This window comes from Terrapene carolina, unplaced genomic scaffold (genome assembly GCF_002925995.2).
Source record: "Terrapene carolina triunguis isolate 2854851 unplaced genomic scaffold, T_m_triunguis-2.0 Scaffold35098, whole genome shotgun sequence".
Lineage (NCBI taxonomy): Eukaryota > Metazoa > Chordata > Testudines > Emydidae > Terrapene > Terrapene triunguis.
In genome coordinates, this window is record NW_020699449.1 from 4,377,828 (window position 1) to 4,387,600 (window position 9,773).

The following is a 9,773-nucleotide window of genomic DNA, read 5'->3' on the forward strand; positions in this document are numbered from 1 at the left end:
TGTGTGTGTGTGTGTGTGTGTGTGTGTGTGTGTGTGTGTGTGTGTGTGTGTCTATTTTTTATTTAAAATGATTCCATACAGAACATATTTTCCTATTCAAAATACATTAAGGTAACATTAAGGTTGCAAAATCATTCACCAGTCAGGAAAAATCAAAAGTAAAGTTTCATTGTGCAATCTCAGTTCTGGTCCCTGTATGCAGAATTATGATGTACTCAAATTACATTATGACATACTATTCTATATCTCAAGTAATACACCTCTACCCTGATATAACGTGACCCAATATAACACGAATTCAGATATAATGTGGTAAATCAGTACTCTGGGGGGGCGGGGCTGCGCACTCCGGCGGATCAAAGCAAGTTCGATATAACGTGGTTTCATCTATAACGCAGTAAGATTTTTTGGCTCCCGAGGACAGCGTTATATCGAGGTGGAGGTGTACCAGACAATAGGAGAATTCCCTCCCCCACCCCCACAGTTCATATAAAAAAGTAAAGTCAGCGAAGATATATGGAATATTACAACAACAAAATTAATATAAACTCTCTTCTTGTATGTATTTTGATAATTTGCTCATCACCGATGTACTAAACATTTCACAGGAAATTGTTTTCCTTTTGAGACAGATACGACAATAATAAATTACTGTTCAGAGAGTATTTCAATTTTTTTTCTGAGGGAAACATGTTTAAAGAGTTCTATTAAACAATGTGGATATTGCTTTAGTACATCTTATGTAACATTGGGGGTTTTTAATGAGGGAATTAGGCACTCAATTCCCATCGAAATTCAAGAATAGCTAGGAAACTAACTCCCCCTTAAGCACCTTAACAATTCCATTTTAAAATCATATTTAATTTGTATTTTCATTAATCCTGGTTTTGGATCTTCTTAGTAAAGTTTGAGCATTACTTTCCCCAACTACTGTATGCATGCTCTTTAAAGTATTGTTAAACATCCTTAATGTCATGTTGGTGTATAGAACATATTCTTGTTCTCTACTGATTTCAAAGTTAATATACCTCTGAGTGGAAACATAGAATTAATTAGGAAAGTGACTTTTTCTTTAAATGGACAGAAATGTATGTGAGCTTCCAGATGCTAAATATTGAATGGTACTAAATAGCAGTAATGAGTTATGCCAGTCATCCCAAACAAAGGTCCATAACACCTTTATACTACACGGTCAAGTATTTTGATCATGTCCTATTTTAAAGAAACATGTTTTAGAAAAAGTTTAAGGATTTTGAAAAAAAATTCATAAATCTCTGCCTGTAAAAAAGACAGTCTCCTTTAATAGCAAGAGTTCAAGTGTAAAGCCATTGGAGAAAAGAAAAAAAGGTTTAGATACAGTGTCCCTCCCCATTCGGAAGCTAAAGATAATGGGATCTGGCAAATCTGAAGATGAAAACTTAGATTTTCAAAAGTGAGTAGTGATTTTGAGTGCCTCAATTTTGGGGTGTCCAAACTGACACCTTTCAGAAACTGCTGGGCACCTACCCTCTGAAAATCATTCATTTTCATAGATGTCGATGACAAGACAGCGCAATGCATTAGCCAATCAAGTCTCATCGGCTTGTTTCTGAGCTCACTTACACCAGGTTTACCTTAATGTAACCCCATTGACATCAATTGACTTATTCCCAATTTACATCAGTGCATTTGAGACCAGAATCAGGCCCCCGGTGTTCAAAGTTATTCAAGTATTCTTTAGAGAGCATCCCACTGATTAATGAAAGCCTTCCTCTTTATTCTCACATCCCTGTGAATATAAAATTTCTAGGGAGAGAATCAATACATCATTACTACAGATAGCTAACCCAAACCCAACTGTATTCAATGTCTAATGTCAGCATACCTGGCACAGAGATGGCTGATTTGAACCTATCTGATCATTTAGACTCCCAAGAAGATCTCCCATTTAGCTCCATGGTAAGAATTGTTTTTAATGGTAGTCAATATTGCATTATCTTTTGTTGTTCAAAAATTCCAAAGCCTAATCAGTGCATGCAAATCAATGTTTTATTGAGTAGGGGAGTTCGGTGCCAGTGCTGAGATTTCTCTCAGTTATATACAGAAACACACTTAATTACTATTAGGCACACAAGCATTTTAATGTAGAAATTAGTTTTAATAAATTCTATTTGCAGCTCTGTGGTTGACTTGAAACCTAGTTGTAGCGTTCCTTTAAGAAGAGAAAAATATATTTCTCCAACCTGTCATTTTCTTTTCTCAGAGATAATCCCACTAACCCTTTGCTTCTAAATTGGGTCACTTCCCATCAAGTACTAGAAACAGTCATGGAGCAGTCAAGGAAGACCTATGGTCAAATTGTCCTTTACCTTCCTTTATTCCATAAAACAGAAATTATGTAAGAAATTCTAAACTACTTTGGAAAAATAGAGAATTTTTCAAGGTTGTTCTTGTCCCTATGCAGCATTGTGTAATAGACTTCAGGAAAAAAAGAAAAAAAAAAACAGAAAAAAAAAACCACCTTTATCAACAGTAGATTTTTTTGCTCCATACTTATGTTTAAAAACATCATTACCATTATCTCACAGAGATCTAAATAAAAGATAAAAGCACAAAGAGAAAGGCGTAAATAGAATATATGGTGTGGGTGTCTCATATATTCTGCAGCACACAGTAATATCTTTATGAATTCTTTTCCTTAGATGGCTAAAGGAACTCCCACTGCGACCTTTATTCCATTAAACAGGGTAAGTATTATGGCACAGAACAGGTGGTACATTAAGGCCTTTGATCATACTATAAACCACATCTCTGTTGCATCAGAGACTATCGGAAATGTAATGAAAACATAATGAAGGCAAAGTTCTCACTTACCAAATGGTAGTGTGCAGCACAGCTAATTGGACTGTAGTATAAAATGTTGCAGGAGAGGGGAGAGAGAACAAAAATAACTATGATGGTTAGAAGAAGAAACCTGCCTTTGTTCCCAGCCATGAAAATATTCCAGGGGAGTCCCCATATTGCAAGTTAACCGTTTAAAATCAAAAGTTTCATTCTATGTGGTTTACATGGAGAGTTGTTAGAGCTTTTATAAAGAATCTGATTAATTTAACCTTTTATATTACAGTTTTGTGACCTGATATTATGCTTTTAAGACGTGTCATCGTCACTTAACAGTTACATATCAACAATTTAGAAAAAATTAACATTTCCATTTGCACTAGAAACCAACACCAAATTTGAACTAAGCTAAACTTTTTCAAAATCTCAACCCAGATTACTCACTCCCCCCTCCCCTTCATAGTATTTCAAATTCATACACCTCTCCACGGTAGCTGAGACCCAAGTGCTGTAATACCAGAAGAAAGACTGTTGTAGTATTTTCTGATCCAACCAGAGGAAGAAAGTCATGGTGATGTCAATGTTTATTTTTGGGAGATTTTCAGGCTCACACAGTTTGGGGCTAAAAAAGTGGTAAGTAGGTTTAAATAGTTATCCAGTGCTTGAGTGCACTGAACCAAAATGATACTGGTCTCTGAACCTCTTGAGATGTGCCCATCACCAATATCCACCTACTGAAATATGAATGACTCATTGTTAAGGCTACGATTTAGTCATGGGTATTTTTAGTAAAAGTCATGGACAGGTCATGATTTTTTGTTTCTTGCCTGTGATTATGTCTATTGAAAAGTTATGATTTGCTGAATATGATTATGTTATTTGTATGCATGTATCATTTTTGTATCTGAAGTTATGAATATTAACTATGTACTTGTATTTCAAATATTTGCAACTGTGGTAACATCAACATAGTGTGGAGGAACTATTCAAGTTTAATATCCCATCAAATAACTCCTTTCTCTTCATGTGTCAGTATAATAATGCCTGCATCTATAATTTTCACTCCATGCATATGAAGAAGTGGTTTTTTTACCCACAAAAGCTTATGCCCAAATAAATCTGTTAGTCTTTAAGGTGCCACAGGACTCCTTATTGTTTTTGCGGATACAGACTAACACGGCTACCCTTGATACTTGCCATCAAAGAACACTCAACTGATAATGGACCATGGAAGATACCTATCTACACTTAATGGACTTTCCTGTGAATGTTCTAGAGTATGGCCAATGGCCTCTACTATGACTAAGTGAAGCATGCATGGACATGTGACTTGCCCATGTGATTCCAAACTCCATCTTGTTACCTGTAAATTTCCACAGACTAGAACAATGAGTTTCCCTCCACATGGCAGAATCTATAAAAGACCCTGGAAACATCTCCATTTTGCCTCTTTCCTGCTCAAACCTCTGGCCTATGGACTTATACTAATGGGAGCATTCTAACCAAGGGACTGAGGACCTTCCAATCATTTGGAAGCAACCAGAGACTTAACAAACCAGCAGTTTATTCCGTCACTGCTATAAGCCTGACCCAAGAACTTTGCAATTCTTGTATGTATTTGATTCCTTTAACCAAATTTAACTCTCACCTTTCTTTCTTCCTTTTATAAATAAACCTTTAGATATTAGATACTAAATGATTGGCAACAGTGTGATTATTGGGTAAGATCTGAGTTCTATATTGACCTGGGTATGTGGCTGGTCCGTTGGGATCAGAAGCACTCTTTGGTTGATGAAATTGGTTTGAAATAACCACTCATCATTAAGTCTACTGTTTTTGGTGGTGATACAAGGAGTGGAATGCCTAAGGAGACTGCTTTTCTGACTTATTAGCCAGTGTGGTGAAACAGAAGTTTACTTTTCTTGCTGGCCTGATATAGTTAATGGGAGAATAACCACCAGTTTTGGGTGTGTCTGCCCTATTTCTCAGCAGTTTGTCCTGAATTTGGTATTCTCAGTTGTGACCCACTAAGGCCCAGTGACAGCAGGCTACAACTTTTATTAAATTATAGCACAGGAAAGAGGTGCTATTATCACCCATACTCTCCTATACCAGGCATTTAAATGGTTCCAGTGTGGGGGTTACTGTGCTCCTTACCCTATAACCCATAACTGGTGCCAGGGCTTCTTACAGTATAATCCGTAAAAGGGTGTCGACTTTCCTCATCCTAATCCCCCCACGACTCAGCTCTCTCTGAATCCTAGCACTCTCCCACTACAAGGGGGATAGAGAGAGCAGCAAGGTGGGGATCTCAGCCTGTGAGGGCCACAAGGTCTGACCTTGGCCTGTGAAGGCAACAAGGTCTGATCCAATCACATGACCCCAAGGCTTTTACCTCTGGGAACCGTTTATTTTATTTTCTTAACCGCACTGGAAACCAGCCACAAGTTGCAACAAACAACTCCTCCATCCCAGTGCATCAGTTAGGTACTAAGTGCATTTCTGCTTCACACCCTGAGGCTTGAAGGTGCTACGAGGAAGGCAAGAGACTGCTTGGTCCGGTCCTCTGCCAATTGGCCCATAGGAAGCCAAAATTCCATTCTGACGCCCTAAAGCAGGCAATCAATCAGCTAGACTCACAGCATATGTCAGGGCTGGTTCCCATTCCTAGTTCGGGTGGGTACAGTGAGCTGCTGCAACAGAGCCAAGGCTCCACATGGCCACGGCACTGGGCTAAATCCTGGGGAATGCTGGCCAATCAGCACCCCTCTCCCCGAGTTGGCCAATGGCTGCCAGAGACTCGCAGGGGAGGAGCTACCTATTGTGCCTTGGTGAGCGTTCCCGTTTTATCACTGGCCCCATGAAGTTCCCCCACCCATTGATATGGGTAGGGGGCATTTTGGTTGCTTTATACAGCAATATCAGTTCTGAGATCAAAAGTAACTGGCTCATTTGATTTCCCCAGCTATTTAGTAAATATTTTTCACTGTGTATGTGGATGTTGAGATCCTAAAAGGAGAGGAGATGGAAGGAATAATCAGAACACACGCTTTTGCTTGAAATGTTGGTGAAAAACAGGGCTGGTAGAAAGATTATTCCTCCCCCCACCCCCACCAGAAAAATTGTCTTTTCCTCAAAAAATGGAAACCAACAATTTTCTGGCTGAAAAACAAAAAATAGTTTTCAAATGAAAAGTGGAAACTTTCCTCTGAAAATTTCAACAAAAAGATTCCCCCTTCTCCCCCTTTTCTATTGAAATTTTCCACAAGAACAAATCTGATCTGCTCTAGTTTTCAACAATATTCTAGCAAAAGTGTGTTCTGATTATGACACCCATCCCTTTCCTTTTTAAAATCCCAACAGCCTCCAGACAGTGAAAAACATTTCTTCTGAAAACTGAAGTTTTCAGGTTTTCAATGGAAAATGAAAACAAAACAACAACAACAACAAACAACAGTTTTGGGGGGGGGAGTACACTTTCATGGAGAGTTTTCATTGTGTCAAAAAAGCTAATGTCCCATCAAAAAAAAAAAAAAAAAAAAAAAAAAAAAAGTTAAATGGAAAATCTTCAGCCAACCCTCATGAAAATCAACATCCAGCACCATGAAAGACTCCTCGCATTAAACCTGAGTATAAGGATCCGACATAGGTTAGTTCCAAAAGCAAATACCATTGTTACATTACAGGGATCAGTACCCACTGACTCAAGTGGTTATTGTTACCGTTAAAGAAAAAGCTCAGATTTAACCATAATATAAATAATACTTCGCATATAATATAGTGGCACACACATTTTTATATATGTATAAAAATCTCATCTTTCATTCAAGGATCTCAAAATGCTTTACAAACATCAATGAATTAATGGGCCCTGCAATGCAAAAAAATGATAAACATTTAATATGGTTTCTACCTTCTAAAGAAACCCGCTGCCACCTTTTTACCCCCCGCCAACTTTTTTAGTCTCTTTGTAAGTGCTACCTGCCACATGAGCAATGGAATGAGATCTGAGCAACGACAAAAGAAAACAAAAGCTTTTATTACAAAGCAACTATGACAAGAGTCACTGCTCTTGAAGCAAATTTGGGTTATGAGAGAGATACTAAGATAAAACTACAGTATAGTTTATTTCTATTTATAACTATAATAAACCTGTCGTAACCAGAGTAACAAAGATCTTACTGAGGTAAAACATGTCGGGTCATAATTTTATATTAGCATTTGTATAGTTACCATGGTTTTATAACAATATGTATAATCCAAATATAATTTTATGAGGAAGAAAAAACCCTAGGGCACTGTGAGCAATACTTTAAAAAACGGGACATCAGTTGCACTGCTGGATGAGCTGTAGCAATACTTAATGGCTCCAGCTACCCAATGAGAACTGCTCCTCAAAATGATTTTTGAGAATGTACAGGTGACCTTTAAGACCAATTATTTTTCCTGAGAATGAAGCCCTCTTGCCCATGCAGTCGCACACCTAGATTGCCGTTTCAATAATTTTATTGGAATTGGTGCTTTTCTACCAATATTTCAGTTCAATTCGATTTAATACAATGCAGTTTTATCATGGTGACAGACCTGAATTAAAACAATAAAAAAAATACTCCAGCCAGTTAAACACTAGTCCTTTATTCACACTCTTGGTCCACACAGGCTCCTGAACAGGAACTTCACTCTTCTAGAGTTAATCTCCATGACAGAGATTATATATTACAGACTAAATATGGTGAGTTTTAAACAGGTTCTTTCTTTAAAGAGGAGAACTATAATCAATTAAAATCAAATCCTTTTATTTTCATGTCTGTAACTTTTGAAACGTGTTATTTACCAAAATTACCTTCGTGACTAAAAAAGATGCACTATTTCACAGCCTATTTCATGCACCTAGTTCAACCTACATAGGTATGACAGCACAATTATTTCCATAGTAACAGAAACCTCAAGAAGGAAGTGACATCAAGGGTAGGAAAGGCATCTATTAACTTTAACATATGGAGATCTGTGATATGTGGCACCAGGCCAAAGCTGAGAATTTTCAACTCAAATGTACTCCCAGTGCTAACATACAGCTGCGAGAGCTGGAGAGGAAACTAGGGCACCCAATGGGAAAAGAACCCATAGCAGGGAGGGCAGAACAGTTAATCTCAACCCCACAGAACAGAAGGAAGCAGTCGCTAATGACAGAGAGGGATCCAAGAGTCTAGTTTCAACCCTGTGCATCAACAGTGGTGCAAGGAGGATGTAATAAATAATAATAATAATAGATTGTCATGTCATAAATGTAGGCTGCAACATCAGAGATTGTGGAGAAGGTGGTAGAAAATCATTTGTTCATCACACACAATAATCTCAGAAGCAATAGAAAAAAAGGAACCCAGAAAATACAAACTGAGTTTATTCCTATGTGAAGATTTCTCTGTAAAGATGCACCCCTCCCTCCCCCCCCACACACACCCCTTGAGAGCCTCCAACTGCCAGAATCTAATGGGAGGAAGATGCTCCCTAAAGTAGCTGTATAACATGAAAAAGGTCCTGACACCCAGAGTACAGACATTAATATCAGAGCAGTCAGTTAGTTCTGAGCAGTTCTGAACAAAGGCTGAGAACTTAAATAATGTCTCCATTCTATTTTGTTACTTCTGGGAACTTGAAAAAATAAATTCCAAATGCCTAATTTCTCTTTATTCAATCATATGAGTAAGAAAGATTTAGAAGAGGAAAAATCCACTCGTAGGGACCTACATTTATTTCTTTTGTGAGGAAAAAGGTTTTACTAAACATAGCAGTTTGTTTTTTCTCTCTTTTAAAATTGAATTTGAAACTGTATTTTTAGGCTGAAATCTTGATGCCAGCACAACCATATACTGAGATAAGGTGCTAGAAGAACACAACAGGAAAGGGATTACAAATGAAAGTAAAACTGATGTATGTATTTTCATTGCCCCAGAAATTAAACTGCATAAACAGTGAAAACTAAGGACACAATGATCTATTCCTTTGGTCCTGAGCCGGGCAGAGGAATGGGGTGGAGGAAAACATAAGTCCCCAGCATCAGCTACAGCAGCCTCATGGCTGTTCTAACTTACACTTCGTTTAAGTGCCCCCCAATGGGCTTCAGGAAGAAGAGACTTGTCAGAGCTCTGGCCAGGTCCTCTCCTACTCTTCAAGCCACCCATGCACATCAAGGGCAGGGACAGTATAAAGCCATCACAACAGCTGGCTGAGGAGGCCCCCTAGGGTGACCAGATGTCCCGATTTTATAGGGACAGTCCCGATATTTGGGGCTTTTTTTAATATGGGCTCCTATTACCCTCCACCCCCATCCCGATTTTTCACACTTGCTATCTGGTCACACTAAGGCCCCCCTGCACTGGGGGTTCTCCAGGGGATCTCTTTCCCCTTTGCACTTCTCAGGGACCAATGGAAAACTGCCCCTTAATGCTTTTCACAAATCCTCTTTTAACAATCTAAATAAGGACAGATGATTGGAAATTAGCCTACATGGGACCAGGCTGTGAATAGCCCTGCATGGATGCCAGAGGGGAGAGAAGGCACCAGGAGCCTGCATAAGGGCCAGCCACATTCCTGGTGGATAGTGGTAAGCACTCTGCCAGGCTAGAACTGCTGCTAGCAAGCCCCAAGGGGGTAGGGAGAGGGTGAGAGCAGGCCAAGACACTGTCCCTCCCCCTTTTGCCCCCCAACAACACTATCCAATGGAAGTAGGTTGAATGGGGCACACTTTGCCCCTTTTCAAAGTATGGCAGAGCTCCCACAGAAGCATGTGCCGCCCTGCAGCCCCAGGAGGAATGCTGGTAGAATTTCTTCAGGAATTTCTAACTGCAGCATAGCCCCTCACCACCCAGTACCCCAGATGGTCATTTCAAGCTACAAATTGGCCCATGATTTTTAACCTGACAGTGTCCCTTTAATTGCCTTATCTTCAATCA